The sequence below is a fragment of the Prionailurus viverrinus genome, unplaced genomic scaffold (assembly GCF_022837055.1).
Source record: "Prionailurus viverrinus isolate Anna unplaced genomic scaffold, UM_Priviv_1.0 scaffold_38, whole genome shotgun sequence".
Lineage (NCBI taxonomy): Eukaryota > Metazoa > Chordata > Mammalia > Carnivora > Felidae > Prionailurus > Prionailurus viverrinus.
The window spans coordinates 2,939,046-2,967,009 of record NW_025927606.1 but is presented as its reverse complement, the minus strand read 5'-3'; the positions used below and the strand labels follow the sequence as shown (position 1 = coordinate 2,967,009).

Genomic DNA, 27,964 nt, shown 5'->3' with positions numbered 1-27,964 from the left:
GAACGTGGAAGCTTGACTTCATCTGGGAAAAGGGTCTTTGCGGTTGATTAAGTAAAGGCTATTGTGATGGGGTCATCCTGGATTCAGGTGGGCCCCACATTCATCATCCTTAAAGAGAAAGAGGAAAGGACACCGGAGGCCCGGGACAAACCAGGCGGAGCTGGGATGCGGCCGCCAGGGCGGCCTGGTGGTGCCTTGATTCCAGGCTCCAGCCTCTACACTGAGGGAGCAGGTCTGCACTGCTCTTACCCTGGCACGTGGTCACCATGAGCCATGAATACTTGGGCCCCCGCTGGTCTCCGATGGCACGTGCTGGACACACAGCGGGACAGGGGCTCCCGCCTGGGGCCGAGGACCCCGCGCGAGGACCCCGTGCCCCGGTCTGGCAGGGGTGTGCAGGGGGCTTCCCCTGTCTTTGGACATGGCCACGTTCTGGCTACTTGGAAAAGCCTCGCTCCCTGGTCCTGAAACCCCTCTGGGAAAAACGCCCCCGTGACCAGGGAGCCTGGGCTGGCCCGGAGGGAGGCCCAGCAGTCTCCACGGGGAGTAGCGCCACGGGGAGTTTACACGTGACAAAGCATCTTCCTCTATGCCGTGGCCCTTGCGCCCTCACAACTGTGGGGAGCTGGTTTTGTGGGTTCCCGGACAAGAGAAGCAACGCCGGGAGGACCCGGCGTCCCGCGGCCAAGCCGACCCCAGTCCGGCCTCGCCCCAAGTCCTGCTTTAACAGTGACACGTGAGACGGCTCTGGGCTCTGTGTCCGAGCATTCCCCCGGCCTCACCTGCGGCGCCGAGCAGGCACTCGGCAGGCAGCGTGGACGGAACGGAGTCCCGGCCCAAGGCCTGCCCCAGTGTTCTGGCTGATCTCCCTCCCAGGGACCGGTACCTGGCACGGGCTGGGTGGTGGGAGGGCGGGGGCAGCGAGGCGTCTGGCCAAAGCGTGTGGAAATCTGCAGGCTCAAGGGAGCGAGCGGATTCAGCCAAGCCTTGGAGGCGGAAAGCAGGTGGGGCTGGTCTGGGAGGCCAGGTCCCGGGGAGTCCTCCGACCGTGCTCGCGGCCCACGGCCACCCGAGAGCCGTACGCGTCCGACCTCGGGCCCTGAAGCCCATACACCCAGGCTCCAATTCGGGCCCTGCCACTTAAAGTACCAGGCCCCCGGCAAGCAGTGCGGCCGGCTGCCCCGTCTGCGAAATAGGACAGCAAGAGTAATTGTCTCACAGCCGTTACAAGCATTAAATGAGATGAATCGCACGACTCGACGAGCTCCAGGGGCTCGTGAGCGTTGAATGACAACGCCCCATCACCCAGGCCCATGGTGGGCCAGGTGATCAAACTCTCATCCGGTTGCCCCTTGCCTCCAGCACCCTTCTGCGGGACGAGGAGGGGGCTGGCATCGTTCTCTGGCTGCGGGGGAGCCTGGGGTTCAGCACACTCACTCCTCATTATGGAATCCCCCAGGCACCCGAGGGGAGCCGAGACCTGTTAGTGCTTCCACTTAGAAGCAGCACGCACGGTTTTGCAGCACAGCGGGCGGGCGTGAGATCTGGCTCTCGTCGCGGGCATTTCCCGCCTCCCGAAGGACGCACCCATCCGAGAGCCTGTGGAGGCGCCCGCTTCAGAATCCCAGTAACAGGCTGTAGGCGGGAATGAGAGCTAGCGCGAGGCCATGATTCCCGCCGAGAACAACCAGAGAGCTCTCCAGGGCAAGGGGCCGCCTGCTGGAGGGCGTCAGGAGGATGGGCTTAGAGAATGGGGACCAGCGAGGAGAGCCACCTGCACCTGCTTGGGTTCTGGGGGCACCTGTGGCTTGTGGCACTGGCGGGAGGCTGAGAGCCGTGTGGCGCTATACCCAGAGGGTATCCCCACTAGGGACAGGGAATCAGTGGAACTTTTAGCGGCGACATAGGGCGTTGGAAGGACTAGCCAGTTTTCCCCACAGGTGATGCGGTAAGTTCTGGGGTTAGGTGGAAATGGGTTGTGTGGAGGGCCCTGGAGAAGCAAAGTTTAGACTCTAGGACCCACCAGTGTGTGTGTGGGGGGTGCCTGCGGGGCTCAGTAGGTTGAGGGTCCCACTCTTGATTTCGACTCAGGTCATGATCCCAGGCTCATGGGATTGAGACCCGTGTTAGCCCCTATGCTGAGTGTGGAGCCTGCTTGGGATTCTCTCTCTCTCCCTCTGCCCCTCTCCCCCACCCACTCACACACTCTCTCTAAAATAATAACAATAATAAAATTACTTGTGACAGAAGACAGGACCACATGTCCAAAAACCAAGAGAAAACACAGATCTTAGAAACAGACCCAGAAGTGATCCAGATATCAGATTTAAAAGGCAGACTTTAAAAATGACCATGCTGAGTAAATTTAAGAAAAGGGAGGGAAAGATGGAGAAACTCAGCAGAGGGCATTCTAGAACCGAGGGGGAAAAATACGCTATCTGAAGAGGAAGAACACAGGTTAGACAGAGCCGAAGACAGAATTGGTAAACTGGAAAACAGGCTGATAGAATCTAACCACGTTGAAGCAGGAGGAAACAATTCACGACAACAACGTCGGAGACAGAGGGGACATGGTTAAGAGGTTAAACGTGCGGTAACTGGAGTCTTGGGAGAAGAGATCAAGAATGATAAAGAAGTAATACTTGAAAAGATAATAAAAGAAACCAACCCCTGAAACCCGCAGCATCAGAAGCGTGATAAATATGAAGAAAGCCACGCTGAAAGCACATCGTATTAAGACGTCTTAAAACCAAAGACAAATCATAGAAGCGGCGAGAAAAGACTCCTCGCCTTCAAAGGAACAGTAACGAGACTGACCACCAACCCCTCGGCAGAGACGCGGGCAGGTCCAGAGACAATAAGGTCCCGTCTTTGAGAATGCCGGCGCAGCAGCGCTAGCCGGCTTACGTCACCCTCTAACGATAACGGTGTAATGGAGACACGTTGGGCAAGTAAAAACCGAGCGGCTTTCCTGCCAGAAAAGCTGTTCCAAAGGAAGTCCTAAAGGTTCTTCCGACAAAAAGAAAATGACCCCAGAGGAAAAAGTGGAATTTCACGGAGGAACAAGGAAGCAGCAGCAAGGGCGGATATGTGGACACATGCGAACGAACGCTTCCTGAGCGCCGGCTGCACGAACCCGCGATGAGGATGAGTCGTGGGGTCCAAAATACGTGGGGCGTTAGAAAGCATGGTCACAAAACCCAAGGAGCGGCTGGGTCTGAAGTTTCCAGCATGAAAGGGGAGTGGCTAAGTGTCTTAGATTGTTACAGATTAATGTGCCTCTAGAGTAACCACTAAAGGACCAGTAAAAGTTAACACAGGGAAACTGTGAAACATCTAGAATGTTTATTGATCCACAAAAGGCAAGACACGAGAGAAAAGAGCTTTATTATAAAAGAGGTAAGTCAAATCGCAAAAAATATGGCCGGTATAAATCCAAACATCTCGGTAATTCACCATCTCCTGTGCTGATCACAACAGACAAACCTTCATTATAAGGCAGAAAGGCTGAAAGATAAGCACACGGAATGGAAAACCACTCAAACGGGAACCGGAAGAAAGCTGGCGTAGCTCTACCAACGCGACGGAAGCGAAGCCTTCGGGAGGGAAGCGTTACCGGAGGCACAAAGGGACATCTCTCCTCGTGATAAAATGGCGAATCTGCCAGAAAAACATTAGAATCCGAAGTTTGTATTTGTTCACTAAAAAGCCAACAGAACTAAAAGCAGGGGTGGAAAGATCCACAGTCGCGGTGGGGATGTTAACACGGCTCTTTCGGGACACCAGGAGCGGCCCTGGTTCCTCTCACCTGGAAACTCTAGCTTCTCAAAAGGCCAAGCAGAAAGTGAATCGCGCCTTCGCGGAGCGCGTCCTCTTTGTCGGAAATCTCTGCTTCGCGCCAACCACAGACGGGGCAGCGCGGGGAGCCCGGCTGGCGCTTGTCAGGCGCTGACCGAGGAATCCTTTGGAGGGAACACAGCCTCTTTAAGGAGCAGGCGGGCTTTGCGTGGACACACAGCCCCCTGGACTTACTTCCAAATTCTTTGCTCTTTTTAGTTGAAGGTAACCTCAGTCCCAAGGTTACGCGTTTCAAGATACGAACAGTTTCCTATCAAAAAGAGGTGGGGCAGGGGCTGGGGCTTCCTGGCGGGCAAGATAAGGGCGGCCACCTAAATCTGGATCTTTCCAAACACCCTCGAAAACTCACGCAGCTGAAGGGGAGCAAGGCCCACGCAAGTTCCACGCTGCCAGCACATCCACATGACAACGAATACTAAAAACTTACAATTATCCTGTGGACAGAAAAATAAGCACTAACTTCAGAGCTGTTTCTTGCGTTCCCACCTCAGAAAGCTGGGTGGGGAGCGGCATGAGTTTGGGAAACAGAAGAGGACGGAGCCAGAAGCACCCCCAGGAAGAGGCGGCCCGTCACAACTGGGAAAGTGCCAGAAAGAGAGTTCTGAGAACCCGCAGCAGTGGCCACAGGAAAGGACCTCAGAAATGCATGCAGGGCTTGAGGACGCAGCCTCAGAAAGGCAATTCTTCAGCGGGGAGAGGGAGAGCTGCCCTTCCGAGATGGCAAGGCGGTGGGGAAAACCTGTAGGGAAATTTTGGGTCTCACAGCCAGACAGCCCAGGAGAGCACACACCCTGTCCGGGTGCACCGAGAGGCTCTCTGCTATCCGAAAACAAGGGAAATGCTGAATCTCACAAGCTGCCCCAACTTGACCACCATGTCCATAAAATGCAGATAGAATTCTTCACCTAGATAATGAAGAATTTGACACCTCTTAAGGGAGAGATAAAAACAGGCTAGAAGTCCAAACTTCTAGATTTTCCCTTCTCACCCTGGCTCAGGTACTTTCAGAGCCATCATAAGCAGACTCACTCTCTCTCTCTCTCTCTCTCTCTCTCTCTCTCTCTCTCTCTTCGTGTGTGCGTGCACATGTGTGGATGTGTGTGGATGTGAAGAACAGAGATCTGGGGACACTGTTTAGCAATTTTTTAGAAAAAGTTAAAAGCTGTTATAAAAAGGAAACAGAGCATGGGGATCAAAACATTTCAGGTGGAAAAACCTACCATCCCCTCCAATCAAAACAGAACAGAAGAAAACAGTAATGTGACACTCCAAAGGAGACTAAATATTCTCAAACAAGCACTTGAGTGTATGACAATCGCTTTGAGCCGTAAATTCAAAGACTAAGAACCAACATGGACACACACACACAGAGACACACGCATCCAGGAAGAAATGAAGTAAATATGGACAGAAAGAAAGAAAGAGAGAAAGAAAGAAAGAAAGAAAGAAAGAAAGAAAGAAAGAAAGAAAGAAAAAAGACAAAGTCACATATGCAACGAAGACTTCATTAAACATGCCCAAACAGGAGCAGAGTTGAGTAAAATTTAATGATACCATTGAAGGAGAGGAGAAAAATGGACCAAGGGAATGCAAATGAGATAAAGTCAAAAAGCAAAAAGCGTCAGAGAAAAAGAGATTGGAAAAGAAGGCAGGAAGAGCCAGCACGTATAAACTGCAGAGGTAGACGATCTGACTCTACGTGCCCAGAGCCACCGGGCCCCTGGAAAATTCCCCTTGGAGTTCCGGCTCCGCCGTACCTCAGTGAAGCTATCAAAGTTAAAGACAAAGAAAAAGTTCCCAGGTCCTCTGGGCAAAAGTACCAAACAACCTGAAAAGGCTCAATAAGTAAATAGGACGAGCCCCAACCCCTGTACAAAGACGACCGAAATCCCGTATCAGAGAATGAGCCTCTGTAAGATTCTCTCTTTCCCACACAGCCGCCAACACCAGACAACGGAGGAAACACGGCCCCTGAAGGAAGTGGGGAGGACAGGCCAGTGGCAGAGGGCAGAAGCGTGTCTGCACGTGGATGAAGGGGGTGACGCTGGGTGAGTCCCATTTTATGATGTTTTTGCCTGATGGCAAGACCCAGTCAGCACCACGCCGATGGCTGACATTCTAGTAAAAGGCACATAATCTCACTGGGTTGAAAAGCAAAGGGCAACATTTTTTAATTTACTTTTATTTTTTATTTTTTTCAACGTTTATTTATTTTTGGGACAGAGAGAGACAGAGCATGAACGGGGGAGGGGCAGAGAGAGAGGGAGACACAGAATCGGAAGCAGGCTCCAGGCTCCGAGCCATCAGCCCAGAGCCCGACGCGGGGCTCGAACTCCCGGACCGCGAGATCGTGACCTGGCTGAAGTCGGACGCTTCACCGACTGCGCCACCCAGGCGCCCCACAAAGGGCAACATTTACAGAGATCGCAGAGCTGGAAAGTGATGGGAGAAATCTAGGAAAACACAAAAACAGAGAGAGAGAAAGAGAGAGAGAGAAAGAGAGAGAGGGGGAGGCACCAAAATGCGGTGTATAAACTCTGCCCAAATCCTTATCTGACACCTGAATTCTGCCTGCATCTGTTTCACGGTATGAACTGCCAGGTAAAACAGACCCACCTCAAAAACCCATGCACACCAGAAGAACTATCACGGTGTCCAAGAGCTAAATGGCATATTAGTTACATTTGAAATACTTGATTTTTTAAAGAACACAAACCACAAGAAAACTAAACCAAAAATCAGCAACAGAGAGATAAGCTGAAAATCCCAAACTATGTGGAAATTAAACAACACACGTCTAAATAACAAACGGGTCAAGGGAGAAATCTCAAGAGAAATTTAAAAATATTTTGAACTAAAAGAAAATAAAAATACAACTTACTAAAATCTGTGGAATGCACCAAAAGCAGTGCTTAGAGGAAGGTTTGTGCATTGACTGCACATATTACAAAAAAAAAAAAAAAAAAAACAAAAAAGGAGCTAAAATCAGTACTTTATGTTTCCATCTCAGGAAACCAGAAAAAAATAAGGGCGAATCAAATAGGAAATGAGCAGAGAAAAGGGTAAGAATTAGAGAAGTCAATGAAACTGACAACAGGAAGTCAATAGAGAAACCCAACAAACCACAAGCTGGTTCTTTGAAAAGATCAATAAAATCAGGGAGCCTTGGGCTAAGATGAGAGGGCATGAATTACTAATATCAGAAATGAATCATAAAAATATTAAAAAAGAAATGAATCACTGCAGATCCCACGGAATTAAAAGCGTAATGAAGGAATACTGTGAAGAACTCTGTGATTACAAACTTGGTGACCTAGACAACATGGACAAGTTCCTTGAAAGACATAATCTGCCAAAACTCACAGAAGAAATAGACAATCTGAATAGGTTTCACTTATTTAGAAAATTGAATCAATAATTAATAACCTTAAAAACCAGAAAGCACCAAGCCCAGAGGGGCTCACTGGTGAATTCTACCAAATATTTAAGGAAAAAAATCATCCTCTATAATCTCTTTCAGAGAAAACACTTCCTAACCCATTCTATGCGGCCGGCATTACCGTGATACCAAAACCAACGACATTACCGTTATCTCTCATGAATACAGATGCAAAAATCCTCAATAAAATATTAACGAATTGAATCCAGCAATGTATACAAGAATTATACACCATGACCAAGTGGGATTTACCCAAGATATGCAAGACTGATTCAAAATTAGAAATTAATGAAAGTATCAGTCACATCAATACACTAAGAAAGAAAAACAAATGGTCATATTAATAGATGCAGAAAACGCCTTTCACAAAACCCAACACCTATTCATGATAAAACTCGCAGTGAAGTAAGAATAGAAGAATTTTTTTCGACTTGATTTTTTTCGACTATCTGCAAAAGCTACAGCTAACATTGTACTAGAAACCTTCCCACTAAGATCAAGTACAAAAATGTCCTCTCTTGGCACGCCTTTTCGACATCACACTGGAAGTTCTAGTTAATTCGACGAGACAAGAAAAGGTATACAGATTGGGAAGGAAGAAATAAAACCGTTCACAGATGACATGATTGTTTATGTAGAAAATCTGAAAGAACTGATAGAAAAAAAAAAATCCCTCCTGGAACTAATAAGTGATCACAACAAGGTTGAGGGATACAAGGTTAATACACAAGAGTCAATTGCACTGAACAAGTGGAATTTGAAATTAAAAAAAATACCATTTGCATTAGCATCTCAAAATAAGAAAGTTAGGTATGATTCTTTTAAAATATTTTTTGTTGATGTTTATTTTTGAGAGAGAGAGAGAGAGAGAGCACATGTGCACGAACACGGGAGAGGGGAGGGGCAGAGAGAGAGGGAGACATAGAATCTAAAGCAGGCTCCAGGCTCCGAGCCGTCAGCACAGAGCCCGACTCGGGGCTCAAACTCATGAACCGTGAGATCATGACCTGAGCCAAAGTTGGATGCTTAACCGACTGAGCCACCCAGGCGCCCCTCTAACAAAATATGTACAAGATCCACATGAGGAAAACCGCAAAACTCTGAGGAACACAATCAAAGAACTAAATAACAGTTATACCATTTAGATATTCCATGTTCATGGATAGGAAGACCTCAGTACCGTCAAGATGTTAGCTCTTTCCAAGTTGATCTATGGATTGAAAGTAGTGCCAATCAATATCCCAGTAAGTTATTTTGTGGATACAGACACACTGATTCTAAAGTTTACACGGAGAGGTGAAAGACCAGAATAGCCAAGTCAATACTGAACGGGACAAACAAAGTCAAGGGCTACTACGACACTGCTAGACTCACAACGCAGTGTGCAGCTACAGCACTCAGCGACGTGTTGGTACGAATTCAAACAACAACGGGAACACCACCACACACCCATCGGAACGGCCCAAGTCCACAACACTGGGGGCTCTCGTTAACGCAAAATGGGGCAGCCACTCTGGAAGAACTGGGTGATCTCTTACAAAGCTAAACGTACTCTTGCCATGAGATCCAGCAGTGTCACCCCTTGGTCATTCATCCAAAGGCACAGAAGGCTACAGCCACACAAACACCTGCACAGGGATGTTTCGAGCAGCTTCATTCCTAATGGTCAAAACTCGGAAGCCACCAAGTCAAACTCGCAATGCCATCCATCAGTCAATGCCAATGGTCAAAACTCGCAAGCCATCCATCAGTAGGTGATGGATGAATACGCTGTGGTCCATCCAGACAGCGGGGTCTTGCTCAGTGCCACAACGAAATGAGCTGCCACGCCATGAAAAGACACGGAGGAAAGCTGCATGTGTCTTACTGAGAAGACGTGCGAGAAGCCGGTGCGTGTGGTATGATTCCGACTGTGACATTCTGGAAGAGGCACAACTCTGGAGACAGTAAAAAGGTCAGTGCTTGCCAGGGGCTGGGGAAGGAGGAGAGGACAGACTGCAGAGGAAATACTCTGTGTGACGCTGTACAGGTGGACACGCTCATTATACACCCGTCCAAACCCACACAACGTACGACACCACGCGTGAATCTTCGGGTCGTAACTATGGACCGCGCGTGATCAGCACGAGTCAGGGTGGGTCCATGCTTGTAACGAACGCGCCACTCTGGTGGGGGCACTGATAGTGGGGGAGGCTGTGTGTGGAGGGGGAGGAGGTGTATGGGAAATCCTGGTACGGCCCCCTCTAGTTTTCTGGGGGATCTTAAAGTGCTCTAAAAAAATAAAGTCTTGGGGCGCCTGGGTGGCTCAGTCGGTTAAGCGTCTGACTTCGGCTCAGGTCATGATCTCACGGTCCGTGAGTTCAAGCCCCGCATCGGGCTCTGTGCTGACAGCTCAGAGCCTGGAGCCTGCTTCGGATTCTGTGTCTCCCTCTCTCTCTGACCCTCCCCCATTCATGCTCTGTCTCTCTCTGTCTCAAAAATAAACAAACGTTAAAAAAAAATTAAAAAAAAATAGTCTTAACAAAAAATCTCTATGAGCCAAGAATTCAACAAAAGTAATAATACTTTTAAAAGCGCATTATTTCCATGGTTTAAAAAATGCACCCTAAGGAAATTCAAAGGGCAAATGACAAACTGGGAAAATACAGAAATATACACAAAAAATATACACAAAATATACAGGGATATATGTGCAAAAATATACAAAAAAAATACAGGGATAATATCCTTCTATAGGGGGAACTACTAAAAATTGAGGTGGGAGGGCAGACCCAATAGAAAAGTGAGCAAAGACGCACAGACATAATTCACGAAAAATACATAAAAATGGCCACTATCCACATAGCGTTGTTCAACGTCGCTCACAACAGAGATGCAAGTTGAAACTACCCTGTGATATCAGGGCTCACCTCTCGGGCTGCAGCTATTTAAAAGCGTCACTGCCGACCCTCCCAGGTTTGCTGGGAGGAACACAAACCCCCCGGGGTCCCCGTGCAGGGAACGCGGCCCGTCACCTGCGCTCCGGCAAGCTCCCTGCTAGGATGCGCTCCGTAGCCGCACCGACGACAGCACCAGAGCACGCGTGCGTGAGGTGATCTGAAGCAATGCTGTGCCTGCAAGAGCCTGGAAAGAAGCTGAGCGCCTATGGGCACGGTGGGGGCTGAATGAGCTTGACACGTCCACGCAGGGCCCCACGAGGCTGTGAGAAGGAGCAAGGCTGTCCTCCGGGAGCAAATATAGAGCGGCTTCCAGGATGCGCTCTCATGCCAAAACAAGTGCAAAAGACTACCCATAGTATGACATCTTCTGGGTGAAAGGAAGGGGAAACAAGGAAGCAGAGCATGCTTTTTCTTTTTTTGGCCAAGTCCAGCTTGTGGTCCTTTACTTAGTTTTTAGAGAGAGACAGAGCGTGAGCGGGGAAGGGCCAGGGAGCGAGGGAGACACAGAATCGGAAGCGGGCTCCAGACTCCGAGCCGTCGGCACGGAGCCCGATGCGGGGCTCGAACCCACGAACCGTGAGATCATGACCTGAGCCGAAGTCGGACGCTCCACCGACAGAGCCACCCAGGCGCCCCAGACCATGACTATCTTTGCAAAGAGAATCTCAGGAGGAATCAGCCAGAAACTCACGAGACGGTGTATGTGCAGAGGGGAGGGACAACGAGCTGGGAGCGGTGCAGGACCTCCGAGGGTGCTCACGTGTCGTCTGGGGGAGCCGTGACAGCAGTTTACACACTCGAAGACGAAAAACATGGGGAGGGGGCTCCCCAGGATCGCAGAGACAAAAGAGCCTAAGTGTATCTCCAAGGAATAATGTGTGGGGAGGCAGGAACTCACCGGAGTCAATTCTGAACAGCATTTTCTTCCAGACAAAAAAAGTGTAAGAAATAGTAAACTCTGGGTAATAATAACCTTGGTTTTCTCGGGGGGGGGGGTGGGTGCTGGGCACTTCTGAAACTATCTTGTTTGCTCCGGGACCAAGCAAGTAAGTCCGAGGACAGTGGGTGCCAGGCGCCTCCCTGGCGGAGAAGGGAGGGAACAGGAATGGCCCCGGGGTCTGGGGTCAGGCGCTGGGATTGGGGGTGTGGGTGTGAACTCGCAGTCTCCCACACGCGTGTGAGCCACACCGGGGAGGGGCTGCGGATGCAGGTGTGCTCCCGGCACCTGTCCTCACGAAGCCGAGTGCCAGGGGCAGCAGAGCCCCGAGCCCAGATCTGGGTTTCTGAAGTCCATGTGCCCGGGAAAAAGGATTTCGGGGGAAAATGCCACACGGCAGGGCGGAGGAAGCGCAAGGTGAGCCGGGATATCTGTTTTTACGCGAAAGTAAGGAATTGGCTCAAAGAAGGACGGGCGTGTCAAAGGACACAGAAATCTGGGACGATTTCAGCGCCAAAACACAGAATAATGGCCATGGGTTGTGACCCGTAAAACGAAACGAAACCCATGAGTCCGTACTGATACGAATGCATAAGCAGAGGAGAAGGGCAGAAAATGGAAAATCATCATTTAGCAACGGTGACATTTATCGAGGTCTGACGAAGGACACTTACACGTGCCCGAGGCACCCCACGAAACCCTTGTAGCTTCCGTGGTCGGTGACCGTGGGCCCCGACGCCCAGAGCCTGGGAATGGGGCCACACGTGGCCCCCGGATGCATCCACCTGAGGCGGCACAGGAGGATTTCAGACGGGGGGGGGGGGGGGGAACCACATGAAGCCAGGACAGAGACTGGAGGACGGGGCCACAGCCCAGGGATGCCCGGGCCCCCGGGAGCGGGACCCGGCAGGAAGGACCCTCCCCCGCGGTCCCTAGAGGGGGCGGGGCCCCTGCCACACCTCCGGCCTCCGGGACTGTGGGGGAAGAGACGCCTGCCGTTTTAAGCAGCCCAGGCTGTGGTCCTTTGTTGTGGTGGTGCCAGAACCTATGACAAGCAGTCCCTTCCCAGGGCAGGAGCCCAGGGGACACCCTAACCGGGTGGGGGCCCCCGGCGTCAGGCACCTCCAGACAGGACGCACAAAGGAGGAGCTCGGTCGGCACCTCGGCCTCTGGGGGGCGTCCCACAGACAGCAGGCCTGCGCCCGCCCACTGGCCCCCGGTATCAGCGACCCTGCTGGGACACTGGGCCGGGTCTGAACAAGGTCTGTGGACAGTGTGACCGAGCGCTCGTGGAATTTTCCAATCTCACAGTTGAGCTGTGCTTACGGAGGGGACACGCACCCTTGAAGTATTTCGAGGTGAAACTAAGTGAGATGTCGGAGGGGGGCACCCCTACCGGCCGCCGGCCCGCTTCATCTGGTCCCATGGCTGTCAGTCAGGTGCAGGGCGCGGAGGAACCCGCAACCCCGCCCGTGCCCCTTCCTCGGAGCGGCAGACGTCCGCAGCCCACACCGCCCCCGAGGCCCAGGTCAAGGCCGGCGGGAGCCCTCCTGCAGGGAGGTGCTGGCTTTCGCGCTCCTCCCGCGGCTGCGCTCACGCTCGACGCGGTGCAGACCACGCTGCGGTCACAGAGCCCACACGGCCGAGGCGGGCAGGCCCCGTGTCCACGGCCCTTCTGCGTCCTGCGCGGGGTCTCTCCCCGGGGCCTCCTTCTGGACCTGCAGCCTGGGGGTGAGGCCGCGCCCTGCCCTAACCCGCACGGCACCCGCCCCTCTGCTGGGAACCCAGCGCCCCTGGGCCGCCCCACCCTCACCCCTAATCCCTGGCCGCCCTCCCGCCATCTGGGACCCTCCTCGGCCACAGTCCTCCTTCCTTCTCGGAACATTCCCGAGGCTTGGCGTCCCTGCTGACTTTCCTTGGTTTTCAGGACTTCTTTCCAGATCCATGTTAAACCCATCATTTGTTCTGGCCTGTGTGTGTCCTGAGACACATCATTCTTCCTCGCGACGGCTCAGAAAACGTCTCAGGAGACAGCGCTTCCCTGACAGCTCACGGCCCGCACTGTCTGTGGGTGGTTCCTCTGCCCGGGAAGGGGCAGCTTCCGTGGAGAAGACGTGACCCTCCGCTCACCGTCAGGGTCGGGATCGCTGCTGTTCATGGCGTTTGCACACGGACGGAACCCTGAAGAACAAAGCCCTTTGAAAACGCAGCCAAAGTGGGGCAGTCCGCCTGGAACGGAGTTTCCGGGCACGGAGCCGTCCTCCCTTCGCAGAAAGCACCGGGCACCCCGATCCGGGGTGGTGGGGGGTGGGGGTGGGGGCGCCCAAACCTCCTGGAGCAAGCAGGAAAGTAATCAGGGGTCACGAGAGGCTGACTTTCGATCGGAAAACCTCTCCATCCTGGTCTGAGGTTATGTATTCGGATATTACTTTCCTCATTCACCATTTACTTTCCTAAAATAATGAGCTCCTTCAGATTCTTGTGGCAAAGAGCTTCCAGTAACGTCTGGGGTGAAATCGGGGTGCTGGGGGGGGGGTCGTGTGCTGCCAGAAAGGATGCCTCATGACAGAAAGCCGTGACGCTCCAGGGACACGCGTAGGTCTCCGCTCCCTCACCCACACCTCGTGCCCCGCTGCTTTTCACATCATACGCGCAGGGCTGGCACACGCACGGGGTGCCGCTCGCCAACTTCCTAGATGCCTGCAGTCAGGCTGCTAGCGTTAGCTTCACAGCAAACCGCTCCATTTTCCGTGTCGGGCCGGATCCAGGTCTCTGGAATGATAGTGAAAAGCTGCAGGCTTCTCGGGGGAAAAATGCAGCCGACGCCCCTACGGCCTTCAGCCTTCGAGAGGCCAAGTTAAATCCGCGGGGCCAGAAGGAGGCCGCCCCACCGCCCTCCCTCCGCCTGCACCTCGCGCATGACTTCCTCACAGAAGGGCGATCCCGTGTCCTGGCCAGTAAGGTTTTCAACCTTTCCTGGGAGCGTCTCTTTTGTCCGTGCGGGAAAACCCTGCAAGACCTCGAGGCCGAGGGTCTCCTCTCCGCGCGCCCGTCTGGACAGTTTTCCACGAGGTGGGAAGAGGGCTCGGCATCACCGGACGGGCAGAGGGCTTCGTGGGACGGCGCCCGGCACTTCTACCCACTCCTCGGGGCTTATGATGCACTTCCTAAGAAATTCTTACCTTCAGAATCTGTCCTTGTTAGGGGGTGAATGCGGCCCGCCCAGAAGACACGGGGAAGCCCTAACCCCCAGTACCTGTGAATGGGGGCCTCATTCGGAAACAGGGTCTCTGAGGATGTGTTTAAGTCAAGATGAGGCCATTAGGGTGGGCCCTCACCCAGAGACTGGTGTCCCCGGGAGAAAGCCAGACGGAGACGCAGAAACGTATAGGGGAGAGGCCACGTGAAGACAGAGGCAGGGGTGGAGGGTACGGCCGCAGCCAGGGGTCACCTGGAGCCCCCAGCAGCCGCAAGAGGCAGGAAGGACCCTCCCCGGAGCCTCTGAAGGGGCACTGACAACCTGCCAGGCATAGAGCCCTCTGGGGCTCAAAGCCCACCCTGGGCCCTTCTGAACCCCACACCGCTGCCCCTCACGCACCTCCACGCCCCCCCCCCCGGACTGTCCCCGACAGACGCCCCACCCCCATGCTGTCCTCGGTCTCGGGGACCCGAGAAGCCTGCACAGAAGGACGATGAGGCATCGAATGAAAAGTGTTGCAGGAACGACCCGGGCATCGGAGGCGGGCGCTAGGAGCCGCGTGGGGCATCACCTTGGACTCCGCCCAGGGAGAAAGCTCTGGGGCCCCCAGCGCCAGGAACCTTGCCGCAGGCCCCTTACCCAGAGATGTGCGCTCAGACAGCTTGCTGGCCGGTGGGGAGCAAGCGTGCGTTCCGCCCCCGCCCCCCGCCCTCTGCCGTCCCCGGTGGGCAGCTCAGTGCTCCTCACCACCCCCGGAGAGAGCAGCGGAGGGTCTGCGAGACCCCACGGGGGCGCGCTGTCCCTCCCGTCCACACCTTGCTTGGGGGCACCGTCCCCTTCCCACACCCCCGGAACAAATGCGCCGTGGAAAGCAGGAGCCCCGAAACGAGATCTTGCTTTGCCGCAAAAGCCTGCGGGTGGTCCGGGCCGGCTGGATCCTCGGGAAGACGGGCCGCTCACCAAGGAATGTCCGCGGGGAGAGGCGGGGGCGAGGGGGCCTTTACCCGAACAACAGTTGGCACGCAGGCCGGAGCCGGCCCCTCACACCCACCTGCTCTCGGCACGCCTGGAGGCCCGAATGCCTTCCCGCTGGCACGCTCCCACCACGGAGACAAGGGCACCGAGGGGCCGTGTGGACCCTGCTCTGGTTTACCAGCCACTCACCGCTCTCGGCTGCCTTTTTCCTCTGAAAACACCCTTTTTATAACTAAAAGTTCTCATCTTTCTCTGGCAAACTCCGCCGGGCTGTGGGATGCTCAGAGGCGGGGGAAGCCCTGGGGACAAGCTCACGAGCACAGAGCTTCTCCCGTAGGCTGGGCTGGTGCCCCTCGAGCCTCCAGGGCTGGGAGAGGGACTCGGAACCCATGGGGGCGGGTGACCCAGGACTTGGCCGTGGGCCCGGGCTGGCTGTGATGTGCAGAACATCCGTGCGTGTGACCAGCAGGTGCGCACGGGGGCTGACAGGTGTCCCTGGACAACGTCCACGAACGCCTCAGAGAGCCCGCGGAGCCTTGTGAGCGTCCTCTGCAGCCTCCCCCTGGTGACATCAGAGCGGGAATGTGGGAGGCATTTCGGGGGGTGTGTGCAGACCAGAGCTGGGGCATTAAGCCACGCCCCCCCCCCCGGTTCCTGGTGAGTCCCCGACTGCTCCAAGTGGGGCCCTGGCAGAACCTAGGCCAACACGGGTCACCGAGAGGACACTAGGAGGCGGCGATGCCCCTCGATGTGGAGGAAGAGTGCCATAAGGATGGGGCCGGCCAGCCACCGCTCGCTGAATCCGAGCCACGTGGACTTGTCACCATTGCGTCTGTTATTTGGCTGAGACGGAGCCGCCTAGGAACAAGGCCGGAGTTCAACCCCTGACGCCACAGTCCCGAGGCCTGGGCACCTGCCCCCGGCCCCGCCCTCTAGGTTCTCCCAGCCCCCGCCACTCCCTACCCCCTTGGCTGGCTGCCACGTGAGCCCGAGCCTCTGCTCTCTGACCCGCACTGTCCCCGGTGGTCACCGCTCGTCACGGCGGCTACTTAACTCATGCAGAATGAGTCAGAATTTGATAAAACCGAACATTCAGTGCTTTGGTTCCCGGACACACATTTCGAGCGATCAGCAGCCACGTGTGACTAAGGGCAACCGTGTGGATTGGGTGTAGAGGGTTTCCGTCTCGGCAGAAGGTTCTGGGGGCAGGAGCAGGGGCGGCCCCGCTGCACCAGCCCCTCACCGCCTCACCCCACTGCCGGGCCCTCAGGGATGCGCTCCGAGCCGGCCCTGCCCTCTCTCCAAAACAGGCGGCTCCCCGCAGCACTGACCCCCGGCACGGGGAGAGGAGCACATCCAACCACTGCCTACCTCGCCCGCCGCACCGTCGGCTTTAAGTACTTTCTGAATAGACGGATGGTTAGCTCCATCCGGCTGCGATGGGCGTGGTGGCTCTAAAACACTCCTGCAAATACTTGGACGCCCCTGCTCTCAGCGGTGGAGACGAAGTCCCTTCCCCTTGAGTGTGGGCTAGGCTTCGTGGTTGGCTCTTGATGCACGGCAGGCCATGGACGTGATGGTGCGTGACGTACAAGACGAGATCATCCCGCCCACCGCCCCCCCCCCCCCCCCCGGATGGCTTGCCCGGTGGGGGTCCGTGTGGCCTGTGACTGAGGCCTCCAGGCGCGAGCTTGGAGATGGACACCCCGGGGCCCAGGCGACCTCCAGATGCCTGCAGCCAAGCTGACAGGCTGGGTGAGACACTGTGAGGCCGGCACCATGCCGCCAAGCCACTGCCAGGCCCCTGGCCCACAGAAACGGGGAGACGGTAAATGCTGACTGCATTCAGCTGCTGTGGCTCGGGGATGTTTGTTACACGGTAGTGCGTAACTACCACCACGGACGAGGGTTTTCTGCAGAATGCAGACCGGCTCATGTCGTCCCCAAACTCTGGCCCCCACGTCCTCGGGAAAGACCTCTGCTCTCCACTGAGCGTTTAATGCCACGTGACCCCACACGCTGTGCCGCTGGTGTGCACCCAGTACCGAGGACGCAGAGGTTAGAAATCCGGTCTGATGGGTGGCTCGGTGTGAACGGCCTGCTGTTCCGAGGGCCGGACAGCCCCCTCCCTGCCGCTGCACGAGGGGGCGGGACGCCCACGGCAAAGGCTGGCCTGGCCTGCTATCCTCGCCCCTCTACCCGTGTGTTCTTCCTGATGGTTCTGCTCCACCGTCAAAGCCAAAAGGGCAGCTCTCCTGACAGGTGCGGTTTCTCCAACGGCCTCCGGAGCAGAGACGGCCAGCTTCCTAGACGTGTCGTTCTCTGCAGCGCGGACCAAGCCCGGTAAATCACGGGGAAGTGGGCGGCTGCCACAGATGCACATTATGACCGGCTGGGCAAGACGTCCCCGCTCTGGGCAGCCCAGGTGGAACGTGACCCAGAGGAGGAGAAAACAGCTGTTCAAGAGCGAGCTGTCCATCAGACGAGCAGGGAGAAGCTGGCCACGGATGCCACGTAGTCCGCGGGATCGAGCTCTGGCAGGAACGGACCACGCACAGCCCCTGCTCTCTCCAGCCACGGGGCCTCGTGCAACGGGCTGTTCTCTCTGAGCACCCCCCTTCCTGCCCACGTGGGGGTGACATCACGTTGGAAAGGGACATCGTGCGGACCGCGGAGGAGAGCAAGGGTGAGACACTCCTTGTGGATGTTTTCCGTCCCCTTAGCATCTTTCCAGTGACCTGCAGTGATTAATTCTCAGGGGATCCCCTTCTGTGCTCAGGCCCTTGTGGGCGGGTCCAGGGAGAGCTGCCGCAGGCTGAGCCCCTCCCTCGCCAGAATCTTGAACGCTGCCCCTTTGGGGGCCAGTGTCTGACCTGCCTCAGCAGCCTCCCTCCTGCCCCAGTGCCAGCTGTCACCGGCGGCAAATTTAACCCGGGCCGGCCAGCGAGGCTCGGTGCCATCCAGACATTTAAGGCTGGGGCTTGGACACACAAATCCTGATCGCCCCTTCGCATCGTCACTGTCCCTCCTGGGCCTCAGTTTTCCCCGCCTGCAAACGGAAAGCGTAAGACTGGCCGCCGGATGCAGCGGGGCCGACGGAGGTGAGTCAGAGCACCAGTCTCCGGCAAGAATAGAGCGCTGCTGATTTGGGAGACGTCCGTGTGCAGTGCTGCTCTCTCCTCTGGGCAGGACGCTCCCGGCTTCCCAAGTCAGGCACCGTGGGCCTGGCTATCTGGCCCTCAGTCGCCCTCAGTGCTCTCTCTGGAGCTCTGTCCTGTCTCCCCAAACCCACAGAGCACGGCCTCGACCAGTTTACACAGAACATGAATTCCTCCGGAAGAGATTTCTGTTTAGATAGCTCGGACTACAGAAACCGGCAAAAGAGCCACGGGGCTTCTTCCCGATGTCCTGGCTCTGTTCGTGCTTGTGCCTCCGTGACAGCCCAAGGCCCCCCGGGGCACTCGCACTGCCCTTTTTAATGGAATTCTGTGTGCCATGGTGCGTGGACTCGTCCCTTTCCCGAGGGCCGTCACCACCTGTGTGCCAGGCCTTCCCGGGCAGGGCGGTGGGGTGGGGGGTGAGGCCCGGCCGACAGCGGCGGCCTCCAAAGTCCTCGTGCCGCCCCGGAAAATCCTAGGCCTCAGCAGCCTCATTTCAAACCATCAGTGGGAGCCGAATCGTGGATTTTCAAAGCCACTACCCAAGGCCCCCAGACTGGCTGTCTTCAGGGGCACAGCACTGGTGCAGACGCTGGCTGAGCCCAGAAAGGCAGGGCCCTCACCCTCTTGGCCTCCTTGTGGTTTTCGAAAGCGGGAGGCCTTGTTTGTACACGCTGCAAAATCCATGCTGCTCCGAAAGCACATTCTGTGCACACGTTATCGAGGTCATGCGGTTACAACCGCGCCCAGCTGTATCTGAGAGCAGGTGGTTTGCAGGGAGGCGCAGAGAGGAGCAAGAAGGTGTAGGGAGGGGTGGAGAGGGGCGGGGAGGGGCGGGGAGGAGCAGGGAGGGGCAGGGAGGTGCGGGGAGGTGGGGCCGGGGCTCTGCAGGGCTCCCATTTCTTTTCCTCTGGCCCCGCAGCTCTTGGTAAATAGGGATGGCTGTCAGCAGCTGGCTCTTCGTGGAGAAAGGTGATGAGCTACAGGAAGGCGCCCAGCCCCTCCTCCGGAGGCCACCTGCTCCCCACCACCCCCCCCGCCCCCACACTGTCACCTGCACTGTCGCTGACCCGCTGACGTGCTGAGGAAGAGTGCCCACCAGCCCCAGACGCAGGGCAGGCTCGCAGGCCTGGCCGCCTCCTGCTGTGGTCAGGAAAGGTCCCCGGCAAGTGGCAGAGCAGGGCAGTCCCCGTGGCCTGCGGCTCCGTCCCAACCCGGTGCTTCCTTTGGTTTCCATGCCGGGTCGGCTTGTGGTCCTCGAGTGCAGTTGTACTCCTGAGGCTCCTTCTCATACGAGTTCCTAGATGGCAGAGGCCAGGGGACAGATAATGTCCGCATGCCAAGAGGAGGGGACATCTTAACATTTCTGCCACATGTCGCCTGAGTTAGAGAGCAGCCACTTCCTGTCCACAACTGGCTGCTGGGCCAGCCCCGGGTCAATGGCTACCGTCCTCCCTGCTGGGCAGTTCAGTGAGCCCACCTCTGTGGGCCCATAGCCCTGCCCACCCTAGCACTTGAGGCTCTCAGATCTGCCCCTTTCTATCAGGATCAGCACTGGCCACCTCCACGGGGGGTCACGGCCCTGGGATCCTAGCTAGTGTTGTTGATGCTGCTGCTGCACAGGCTCTGAGGCACCATCCAGCTGACTTTGAGAAAATCATTTAACCTATGTGAGGATTAACACGACAATGGCTCCTGCCTCTTGAGGCTATGTGGGGACAGGCAAGGTAAGGAGGGTTTGCTTTCAGGAGCCCTCATGGAGATGAGGACAGGAGCCCTCAGGGAAATCAAGACAGGAGTCCTCAGAGAGATCAGGACAAGAGCCTTCAGGGAGATGAGGACAGGAGCCCTCAGGGAGATGAGGACAGGAGCCCTCAGGGTATCAGGACAGGAGCCCTCAGGGAGATAAGGACAAGAGCCCTCAGGGAGATGAGGACAGGAGCCCTCACGGAGATGAGGACAGGAGCCCTCAGGGAAATGAGGACAGGAGCCCTCAGGGAAATGAGGACAGGAGCCCTCAGGGAGATCAGGACAAGAGCCCTCAGGGAGATGAGGACAAGAGCCCTCAGGGAGATGAGGACAGGAGCCCTCAGGGAGATGAGGACAGGAGCCCTCAGGGAGATGAGGACAGGAGCCCTCAGGGTGATCAGGACAGGAGCCCATAGGGAGATCAGGACAGGGGCCCTCAGGAGCATTGAGCTATTAGGTAGAGAGAAAGACCCAGAGAAAGCAAGTGCCCTTTCAGTAGCTGGGCAGGAGACTCGCTCACTGCTCCCCATCCGTGCAATGTGCTTTCCAACAGCTGACATGGTTGCCAGTCATGAAAGTGTCTCCGTACCCTGAGGCCGAGCCACCAGCCACGGCGGCCTGACCACTCCCCCTCGGCAACACCAGAGGCCCCCACATCACCTCCCAGGCCCTGACGCCCTCTTGGACACACACGACTTGGCCATCCTCAGAGGCTCTCGTACTTGGCAGAAAAGCACCAGCAACACCCTGCGCTCGGCCCAGGGGCCCTGACGCGATGAAGGATGGGCTGGACAACCACGGAGGCGCTGAGGCCGAAGCAACTGGTTTCACAAGCTAGAGGGCGACCTGCCAGAGGGCCCCCCCGCCCAAGGAGCGAGGGTGCCAGCCAGTTCTCCCCGCAGGGAGGGCAGGGCGGGGAAGGGCAGAGGAGGGAGGGGAGGGGACTTGCTTGAGTCCACGCCTGTTCTCAGTGATAACACACCCATGTCTAGCGGTTAGAATGCGAACCATCCTTCGTCTCTGGGGCCTCGCGCAGCCGCCGGGCCAGGCGCAGGCTCCGGGGCGGAAAGAGGCCCCGGGCGCCCCAGGGGTGTCACCTGCGGGGCGAGAATGAGGTGAGCCTCACAGGGCCGTGGGCGGAGGGACCATGTGACAGGAGGGCCGTCCGGAGCCGGCAGAGCCGCTGAGTGCTGGCCCTGCTGTGCCCGGCACTCGTCAGCGGGGAGGAAACAAAATCTCTGGATAAGACGACGGAGCAAAGCGAGAAGGCGTCACGCAACGGACCACGACTCAGCAAGTTTATTTTGTGGAGCTGCGACCCGCAGGGACGCTGGGGTGTTCCGAAAAGCAGCGCGCACGCGGTCTGCAGAGCCTGTGAGCCCCGAGCCCGGGGTCGCCATCTGGGAGGTGGAGACCCTGGCACCCGCCTCGCCCCCCGTCCCCTGCTTAAGGAAACGGGGCCACAGCAGCCAAGCAGGGTGGGCGGGAGGGTGGGGACCCGCCCCGCCTTCGACGAGGCCTTGGCCCTGGGCACGGCTTGACTGAGGGCTGAGACGATCCCCCACAGACAGCGTCCGCCCCCAGACTCTCCCGAAGTATCCAGACCCCGCTCCCCCGGGAGAACCCCTTAAAGGCAGTGCCTGCTTAGCTAAGCCCCACGGAGCCCTCTCCCCAGACGGCTTCCACCAGCACCCGAGGGCCACAGAGGCTCTCGAGCCCCGCCTGGCTCCCGTGCTGGGCAGGGACAGCATCGGAGAGATTGTCTAGGAGGTGACCACGTCCTCACCCGGCAGCGCACGAGGACACGCAGACATTCTGACAAAAGGCACCTGACAGGCTCGCACGGGTTCCCGGGGCTCAATCCTGGTCTAGCACCTGCCGCTGGCCGTCCTCACCGGGGCCTGGGGATGACTACGCCCTCCTCTCAAGGTCGCCGAGGATTAAGCGAGATTTCCGTCCGGGACACGGCGCCTCCCACGCGGTACGTGCCCAGGGACACTCCCTCCCCTCCCCCTTCCCCCGGACGCGTGTGATTCTACGAATTCATTTCGCGTGAAACTGGAGGACTTGCCCCGTGCACGCTGGACGTGGTTGCCGTGGCCGTAGATGCCAGCAGCCGTCTGCAAGTGGCGTGCTGGTCAGACGGCGGTGGCCCTGCCGGGCACCCCCACGTGCCCCGGCCGCCCGTGCCGGCTCCTCGGGTGTCCTCCCCGCTCCCCTCCTCAGGCCGGGCGGATCGGGGCAGCTCCGAGAACAGCCGCGGGGCCCAGCCCATCAGAGCATCCATCACCTGGTCTCAGGGGCCGTGGCCCAATTTAGGCCCACGAGATGAGGTGCCGGGGCGTGGCTGGGGACCTCTGAGGAAGCGGCTCACGCCCCTGGGGCTCGGACCGGAAGCTTCCAGAGGCCATGCTGCCGCCGCGAGGCCAGGGCCCTCTCGAGAAGGAAGCGGGGCTGGAAACACTCCACCACGCGTGCCCCCTGAGCTCGGAAGCAGACACCCCGTCAGCGTTTCCGTTTGTGCTCGAGGCCCAGATTCTCTGCCGGCCCCCCTCCCCAGCCAAGGGGTAGCCCGGCTTCTCTGCAACCGCCCCTCCCGGCAGCCCCGTCTCCCCACTGCCCTGCCCGTGAGCCCCGGGCCTCGCTCCGCCCCCGGCCCGCTCACAGCGTGGACGCGCCTCTGGCTGGGCGACGTGGGGCGGCGCGTGGGCCCCCCCGGAGCCTGTCCCGCCGCTGCCCGTGCAGGGGTGCAGCTGCCCGGCCCTTCATCGGGCTGCTGAGAGGATCAGAGGTGTGGGTCCCGACGGGCTCCCGGGGCCAGGTCCCGCTGAGTCACCGACCGTGGAAGCCGCTTCCAGCTGCCGGTGAGCCGGCACACGGACGGAGTACCGGCCGCGTGAGCCCAGCTGAGCCACAGCCCCAGAGATACCCCGTCCCAACCTGCACCCCAGAGGGGCTGCCGACGTGGCCAAGGCTCTGCCCGGCGGGTCCCGGGAGCTGAGATTACCCGGCGGCGGGGTGGGCCCTCACTGTGACCACAAGTGTGCTTGAGGGACGGAGGCAGACGCTGGAGGGACGCGAGGGACGCGGCCACCAGCCAGGAGGTGCGGGGAGCCCCCAGGAGCTGGGAGACCCCACACCTTGATTTGGGGCTGCTGGCATCCGGGCTACAAGAGGATAAACTTCCACCTGGTTTGTGGTCCTTTGTTACAGAGGCAACAAGAAGCCAACACGACCACTGCGTCAACGGGAAGCGTGACTTTGTAGCAATTAGCGATCATCCTGTGTGTGCATTTAGACCCACGCTTCCCCAGTTCAAGCCAGCGGCGCCCCTCCCCCGGGTTCTGCACCCGCCTCACCTCAGCCTCCAGCTCAGCCCCACCACATCCGACAGGGATGCTCCTAACACACAGTTGTGCTTGGGTTGCTCCCAGCCTAGAGTCTCTAATGGCTCCCTACTGCCCTCGGGCCAAGCACTAATCTCAGAAGCACGTTATGGGGTATGTGTGATCTCACCCCAGTTTACTTCTCTAGCTCAGTGTCTGCACCCCCTCCTTCCCGCCTTCCTTCGTCCAGCGAGCTGCCGCTAATGTCACAAAGCGCGTGACGAAGGGGGTGAGGCCTGGCGCGGTGCCAGGTGCGAAGGGGCCGAGGTGGGAGAGCGGAAGGCACTGGGCCTGGCGTGGCCGGTGCTCATGGGCTCCTCCTTTCTTCTCCAGAAAACGTCGATCGGAAATTAGCCTTCAAACGTTTTCCCTGTTCCCATGAGTCTACGATGCTCAGAATGTTCCAGAACACACGAAAATACATGCCCGGAAAACCGGGAAGGTTTGGGCCTGATTTATCCAGATTAGCTGTTTATATCGATTGGGACCCACCCGCCCACTGCTCCCAAGCCCGCAGTCCCACGTATGAGAACCTACTTCCCAGCACAAAGAATCAGAGGGGGAGACGAGACAGAAAGGGAGGGGCAGCCATGGGGTGCAGATGGGGCTCTCGAACGTCCCATCCTGGCTGGCTAATATTCCTGTGGCTTTTTCCACAGTGGCAAGTAGCACGGGGAGCAATGCCTTCTGTGAAGGGCAGGTCCCCTGAGCCCCGGCCAGGGCCCCGTACACAGCAGGAGCACGATCAACGCACGTTGCATGCATAAACATACCCAGTGCTTTCCAGAGAGGGGTTCCCAGAGCCGTGCGGGCATCGCGGCCACAGGTCCCAACATCCCTCCCTGACGGCGGCCAGGTGGCGCCACGAGAGACTCAACCGGAAAGAAACACCGTGGCGTCCGAGGCCTCTGCGTCCCTCTGCTGCTGGGTCCGGGCCCCCAAACGTGGCCGAGTTTATCTTTCTAGCTCTTCCCTCTGGCACTAGCTGGGGAAGGGCATTCAGATTTTTGTTGTCCTCAGAAATGACGGTGGCCGAGCCGCCCTCGGGAAGGCCCGAGAAAGGCCTGCGTGTTTGCTGAAGCTACGTGTCCTTGAACACGCGCAAGCCGTAAGCAGTGTCCTTCCAGTATCTCTGACAGAGCGTCTTCCCCGCGGCGGGGACACTTCATACACAACTTGGGAACGAAGGGAAAGTCGGGGGACACCCGGCTTACCGAGCATTCAGTCGACACGTGTGTGTGAGGGGCCTCCGCGTGCAGAGGGCACAGGATGAACAGTATGTGATTCCCGCACCAGGGAGCTCAGGGTCGAAACCAGTGTTTCCTCACCTCTGACACACACAGCAGCCCCCCGAGGGGTCTCTAAAATCAGATTCGTATGCAGGGTGAGGCTCTGCCTTTCTAGCAGGGCCCCAGGGGACGCTGAGGCGGCCGGCCTGGGACGCAGGTCAGTGCCCCCCAGCCTGGGGACCAGCAGGACCGACAACCCCTGGGATCCCAGCCAGAACTCTGGAAGCAGAAGCTTGGGGAGAGGGGCCGCCAGTCCAGGCTCAACGAGCCCTCCAGCGGGTTCGGATGCTCTAGCGACTTTGAGCATCGCAGGGTCTGGACTATGTCCTCTTCCCTTGCACACGATGACATCATTAAACAAGAATGTCCTGTCCTGCTGAGTCACACGCTCCGTGAATCCTCAACACGGCAGCTCAGGCGCCCCCGGGAGCCGGCCCTCAGGACGACAGCTGTGGCGTCCCAGGTCCACGCTAGACAGACAACAGACGGCCACCCGCGATGTGGATGCTACAATCACAGGATGTGCAAAGTGTCACGGGAGCTCGGGGGAGGGAGCGGCTCGGGGTGGGGGAGGATGAGTGGGAGCCCCCAGGGCAGGAAGGGAGGGCGCTCCGGGCAGGGTGGACAGCAGGCTTTGCTTGGAAAGAGGGAGCATGAATCCGCTTAGGGCCAGACCAGATTCCCCAGTGGGCCAGGTCCCGGAAGGAAGAAGGGTGAGCCCAGGAGCCAGGGGCCTGTGTGAGAGAGGCCGCGGGGGGCGGGTGCAGGGTGGAGGCCATGATCTCTGCAGGGGGGTCAGGGTCAGGCCCCCTCCCCGCTTGCCTGCCAGGCCCCTCCCCAGACCCCGCCGGGGAGAAAGGGCTGGGCAGTGGCTCTGGAGGAGGAGGAAGGATCCATCACGGGACTCGAGACCCTCCAAGATAAACACGCAGAGAAACAAAAAAGTTGGGGCCGATTATATTCGCCATGGGAAAAAAATAGCATCGAGCACTGCATTCTAATAAAGCATTGTCTGGTTTTGATTTCACAGATGTAAGAAAATGCAGGCAGTCTGGCATTGAGTTGGACCACTTCAGCCTGTTTCTATAAACCACATTTGGGATGCTCTCAGCATTTCTGAGATTCAATTTACAGAGCCTTCTCCGGGTCCCAAATCCCCTAAATGAACGCGGGGCGGGGGACGGCGTGGCCGGTTCCTTGGTGGGAAGACGTTACCGCAGACAGCGTCGTCCCACAGAGTGAGGCATCACCCGGCACCGTCCTCATCACAGAGACACGGTGGTGCTGCACCGAGGAGACTCGGGGATCGTCCTTCCTGCGCTGACACGCGCGTTCCCAGGCTGAACACAAGACCGCAGCCACGCGTCGGGGCAGGCTCGGCGTCCCCCCAGGGCGCGGGCGCGGAGGCCGCTGCCGGGCTTCCGGGGACCCCGCCGAGAGCCGAGGCTCCCGGCTCGGAGGGCCCGTCTGGGCCAAGCCCACCTGGCCCTCCCAGCGATCGCATCCTGGGTCCGCACGGGCTCCCGCCTCTGGCCGGGGCACCTCCACACCCCACCGCCCCCAGAACACCCCCCCCCCCCCCCCCCGCAGCGGGGAGTCGAGCCGAGTGTCCGGAGTCCAGCGTCTCCCCGAGGGTCTGTCTTGCAGCGGCCGGTCTGGGACCCACCCCGACTCAATCACAGGCGGCAGCCCCCAGCCCAACCGCAGCTCTGTTTATGTTACTTTGCATACACTTTTCCCACACAAAGAGGCTTGAGCACATGCGGCAGGGCCCCGGCTGGCACATTCCGGCAGCAGCCGGTGCCTCTTGGGCGGAGCTGACTTCTGTGAGGAGGAAGGGGGCCCCTGCGGCCTTCTGGGGGGACCGCGGCTGGCACTTATCTTTAGGGATGTCTTCTGACTCCTCGCCCCAGCTGGTCTCTCGGAGAAAAGGCTAAATGCTTCGTGAGGACGCTGAGCCAAAGACAACTCTCCGGCTACAAGTCTGGCTCACCTTCCCCTGAACACATCACCGCGAGGGAGCCTGCAGGGGTAGCCGGCCCAGATCCTCCGGCTCAGGGGGAGCAGCTCTGGTGTCCAGAGGCTTCTGGCTACGGGGATGGCCTCCCGTTACCGGCCGACTTATAAGGGGGGAAAAAGGCCAACAGTGGACATCCATCAACAGGACCTGATCTAGACCCTCTAACAAATCCAGCGTCCCACCGGAAAAAGACACGCTTGAACGCTGCGGCCTGGGGTTGGGAGCCCGTCCCAGAAGGAAGGCCACTGGGCCAGGCCGCACCCCCTTCTCGAATCCGGTTTTATGAGGAATACGCAGAAACGATTACCAACGGCATCCACTGGTGGAGGGTGATGGCTAATCCGAGCGTTTAGGACATTTCTCCCATTTTCCCCAGGCGGCCACCCACGAGCGCGTGTATGCGTGGGTCAGAGCGGGCGAATGTTTCTGCGAGCCCGTGCGCGCGTGTGCACGCGCACGCCTACGTGCACGCGTCTCCGCACAAGCCCGGCCCGAGGCAGGCAGGAGCCACGGGGCTGAGAGAGGCCGTGTCCCCTGAATAAGCCCGTGAGCAGCGCATGCTTCCTGACCAGGGTCCAGCACCCTCGTGACGGGACGGCCCGCGCACGCGGCCCCCGGGTCGCCGCGGAGCAGGCCTGCTTTACTGGAAGCTTCGGAGGCGACCTCAACCGCCCACAGCCCGAGGCGGGAGGACCACGGGTCGGCGGACGCAGGCGGTGCTGCCGTCCCGTAGCGAGGAGAGAGAAAACAGACCCATCGCCAGAAGCAGAGGAAACTGAGACCACGCGGCCAAGAAAAATGGCCTTTTTCTTTCCAGTCTCTTGCTAAAATAGCTTTCTCCTTGGCTGCATCTTTGGGGACATGGCAGAAATAATGTTAAATAGCTGGTTCCTCCCACTTTCCAGAAGGTTTTCCAGCGGCAGGCGGCCCTCGAGGTGCTACTTATCAGTCAGCGGCACCCGCCCCGTGTCCCTGGGAGATCTGGTGCCGGGCAGGGGACCCACGGGGCCACGGA

The 27,964-nt window shown here is 57.9% G+C and overlaps 1 long non-coding RNA gene across 1 annotated transcript in view; it reads right to left on the bottom strand.

Moving 5' to 3' along the window:
* LOC125158768 (uncharacterized) overlaps positions 1-27,467 on the bottom strand; it is a 100,101-nt gene extending 72,634 nt beyond the window's left edge. Inside the window, exon 1 of the long non-coding RNA XR_007149482.1 lies at positions 27,257-27,467. This is a non-coding gene — a long non-coding RNA (uncharacterized LOC125158768). The remainder of the gene's footprint in view (positions 1-27,256) is intronic.
* Between the last annotated feature and the right edge of the window lie 497 nt (positions 27,468-27,964).